Source organism: Macaca thibetana, chromosome 15, assembly GCF_024542745.1.
Source record: "Macaca thibetana thibetana isolate TM-01 chromosome 15, ASM2454274v1, whole genome shotgun sequence".
NCBI classification, from domain to species: domain Eukaryota; kingdom Metazoa; phylum Chordata; class Mammalia; order Primates; family Cercopithecidae; genus Macaca; species Macaca thibetana.
Genome location: NC_065592.1, coordinates 42971495 through 42975501, shown reverse-complemented (window position 1 = coordinate 42975501; position 4007 = coordinate 42971495). Strand labels below are relative to the sequence as shown.

General features: G+C 44.7%; 1 non-coding gene across 1 annotated transcript; it reads left to right on the top strand.

Moving 5' to 3' along the window:
* Positions 1 to 2442: 2442 nt before the first annotated feature.
* LOC126938161 (U8 small nucleolar RNA) lies at positions 2443 to 2576 on the top strand. The gene has a single exon (XR_007719987.1). It is a non-coding gene; the product is annotated as a U8 small nucleolar RNA (small nucleolar RNA).
* Positions 2577 to 4007: the final 1431 nt, after the last annotated feature.

The following is a 4007-nucleotide window of genomic DNA, read 5'->3' as shown; positions in this document are numbered from 1 at the left end:
CATATACATGTGTAATATCTATTCCTACTATTTTATTACTACTTTTCATACCTTCATGTCTGTGTGTATCTGTGTGTGTGTGTGTGTGTGTGTGTGTGTCTGTGTGTGTGTGTATTCATCTCTTTTGGGGGAAATTGACTGTTCGTGTTCATTTTTCTTTCTTTTGGATGTTAATTATTTTATTCACTTTCAAGTAACCTTTATATATTAAAGTTATAAGACCGTCGTATTTTCACAAACATTATTTTTAATTTATTGGCCTTTAATTTTGTTTCTTTCACTGTTTTTAAAATTTTGCGATAGAGTCTCGCTCTGTTGCCCAGGCGGAATGCCGTGGTGCAATCTCAGCTCACTGCAACCTCTGCCTCCCGGGTTCAAGTGATTCTCCTTCCTCAGCCCCACCACACCCCACCATGCCCGGCTAATTTTTGTATTTTTAGTAGAGACGGAGTTTCACCATGTTGGCCAGGCTGGTCTGAACTCATGATCTCAAGTGATTTGCCCACCTTGGCCTCCCAAAGTGCTGGAATTACAGGCATGAGCCAATGCACCTGGTGTCACTTTTTATTACTGAAATGCACAATTGAGCTTGTCCAACCTGTGGCCCACGGGCTGCATGCAGCTCAGGACAGCTTTGAATACAGTCCAACACAAATTCGTAAACTTTCTTAAAACATTATGAGATTTTTTTTGTTTGTTTTTAGCTCATCAGCTATTGTTAGTGTTGGTGATGGCAGTGGTGGCCCGGCTGCTGCCGTGTTGCTGGCTGCAGTGGGGGAGGCGTAGGCAGGGCTGCCCACTCCACAGAACCAGTGAGAACTGGGAACAGGTGGAAGCCCTGCCCACTTCCAAGTAGGAGGGGTGGGAGCCCCACCCTACTGGGGCAGCTGCAGCTGCCCAGCCACAGCTGTGGACCCAGGCATCTCTGCAATCTAGGGTCCCAGGAAGCCCCCGTCCCTGTAGGCTCTGAAGTCACTGCTCCTGCTGCCTGGCCTCTCCCCACTCCCAGCACCCACTCCAATTTTGGAGCAAAGTTGTGGCTGAGCCCGGGTGCTGTCATGATCCAGCTGGGTATGTGCACACTTAGGGCAGTGCTAACATGCCAGCTCCCTGCTGCTTCATCCCCCTCCAGACTTTGAATGCAGATGAGCAGGGGAGAGAGGCCAAGGCAGGGATAAGGGCAGCTAGGGCGGGTCTGCAGGCACCCCTCAGCATGAACAGCCTGGGCACTGTGGGCACCATGGATGGCAGGTTAATGGCAGCAGGAGACAGACAGGCTCCTCGGCAAAAAGGGGTGGGTCCCTGATGAAACCCCACCTTCAGGCCAGGGAAAGCCTGAGGCCTAGGGGTCAGGTTTCCAGATCTGCCAACCAGAGTGAGAACTTATGGTGCCTTTCCTGGGTCTGCCCATGGCTGCCCATGGACCAATCAGCACATACTTCCTCCACTCTGAGGCATATAAAAACCCCAGACTCAGCCAGATCTGCACAGATGACCTGTCTGCAGAGAGGAGCTAATCCACTGTGGGTCTCCTCTCTGCTTAGAGCTGGACACTTGTTGGGATGACCTGCCTGCAGACAGCAGCTACACACTGCGGGTCTCCTCTGAGCTGTTCTGTCACTCAGTAAAGCACTTCTTCACCTTGCTACCCTCCACTTGTCTGTATTCCTCATTCTTTCTGGATGCAGGACAAGAATTTGGGACCTACTGAATGGCAGGGCTGAAAGAACTGTAACACAAACAGGACTGAAACATGTCCCTTGCTTGCCACATTGCAGAAGATGAGAAGGAGAGAACAGAGAAGGAGAGAAGAGCTTCAGCCCTTTGGGGATCCCAGACCTAAGAGCTCCCTGAGCCAGGGCTGTGACACCCTTTCTGGGCTCTACAGTTCTTGGAGTCTCCAAGCCTCCAGGCACCACCATGTTCCCCAGTGCCAGCCATGGAAACTGCTTGCAGTATTCCTCGTCCAGCTGCAGCCTTGCAGGGAACCAGCACCCATGCCAGTGCCTGGAGCTACCTGCCCTGCTGCAGCTGCTGTGCCTGGCTATTTGCTGCAGCCAGACCTCACGCTCACTCACTCACATACCCCTTGTCACTCTGCACCTGACTCGCCCTTGGCAGTTGTGGGATCCAGGCTGGTAGTGCAAGGTGAACAAAGCCTGCCAGGCCAAGTGGGCAGAATGAGTCCAGTGGGCCCAAGCAAAACTCAGGCAAAGGTGCCAGCAGCCACAGAGGTTTCCAGCCAGAAAAGTGACACCTCAAGGATCCTGTGACAATAGTGTATTTTATGTGTGGCCCCAGACAATTATTCTTCTTCCAATGTAGCCCAGGGAGGTCAAAAGATTGGTCATCCTGACACAGAGCTTAAATGTAAGTTTCATGAATTCTGACAAATGCATATACCTGTGTAACCCACATTTCTATCAAAATATATGATACTTGTCGATGGGTGGGATAATCCTTACCTGTTCCTCGTTTTGGAAGGCAGATAGAACATGATGATTAGAGTTGCATGAAATGTGACTGATGCCTCTGCCTAATCAGGGCTTGCAACACCCTGAGTACTCCTATCTGATTCTTCAGGACGATCACTACTTTGAAAGAAAAAAATGAACATATATATAAATATTTCTATTACCCTAGAAAGTTTCTCTGTGCTCTCTTCCAGTCAATCCTCACCCTCCCACTGCTCTGCCAGAGGCAACCACTGTTGTGATTTCTATCACCATAGATCAGTCTTGCTTGTTCTAGAATTTTATGCAAGTGGAATTGTAAAGCATGGACTTTTCTGCGTCTGGCCTCTTCCACTCAGCATAATGTGTTTTGAGATTTACCCATGTTGTCATGGTTGATACGCTCTTCTTCTTTATTGCTTAGTGATATTCCATTGTATGAACATAGCACAATTTGTTTATTCATTCTCTGGTGGGCTGATGTTTGGGTTGTCTCTAGTATTTAGCTATTATAAATAATGTTCCAATGCATGCTTTTGTACAAGTCTTTTTGTGGACATATGTTTTTTTTTTTTTTTTTTTTTTTTTTTTTTTGCTAAATATCTAAGAATGGTTTGCTGGATTACATGGCAAGTGTACGTTTAACTTTTTTTAGAAACTGCCATACTGTTTCCTAAAGTGATTGTACCATTTAACACTCCCCCCAGCAATGTATGAGGTTCCAGTTTCTCCATATCTTGCCAACATATGGTGTTGTAAGTTTTTAAAATCTTAGTCATTCTCGTGGACTGTAGTGGCAACTCATTGCAATAATGATTTTCATTTCCTTGATGACTTAGGATGTCAAACTCCTTTTTATGTGCTATTTGATCAAATATACCATCATATTGTGGTACATTTGACATAGAGACTTTAAGTTTTATGTAGTTGAATTCATTAACCTTTTCTGTTATGAATTTTATTGATTTTATACTGAGAAATCCTTCTTTTTTTTGGTAGAGATGGGGTCTTTCTATGTTGCCCAGGCTGGTCTCAAGAGATCCTTCCACCTCGGCCTCCCAAAGCGCTGGGATTACAGGCAGAGAAATCCTTCTTAATACCAAAAGCTAGTAAATATTTTTACTTTTATTTCCTTCTAGCCCTTTATTGGTTAAACTCTTAAACATTACACTCTTTACCTATATTTTGTTTTAAATTGTAAGGAAACTATTTGTCCTCAGGAACTTAACCAACTAGACTGTATATTGAATAACAACTTCTTCCTTTCTTCACCTATTTGATCTACCACATTTATCTTAAACCAACTTTAACATATCATTGGGTCTATTTCTGTGATCCTATTATTGTTGATTTTTCCACCAATAGTACAGTTTCAATTATTAGGATTCTAGAGTTTATTTATCAGGTAAGCAATTCTACCTTCATTACTCTTTATTTCTTCAAAAATTTCTTTGCAATTTCAGCTCGTTTACTTGTCTTCTCTAACTGTGGAGGGCTAAATAATGACCGCTCAAAGATGTCCAGGTCCTTATCTCTGGAACCTATGAATATGTT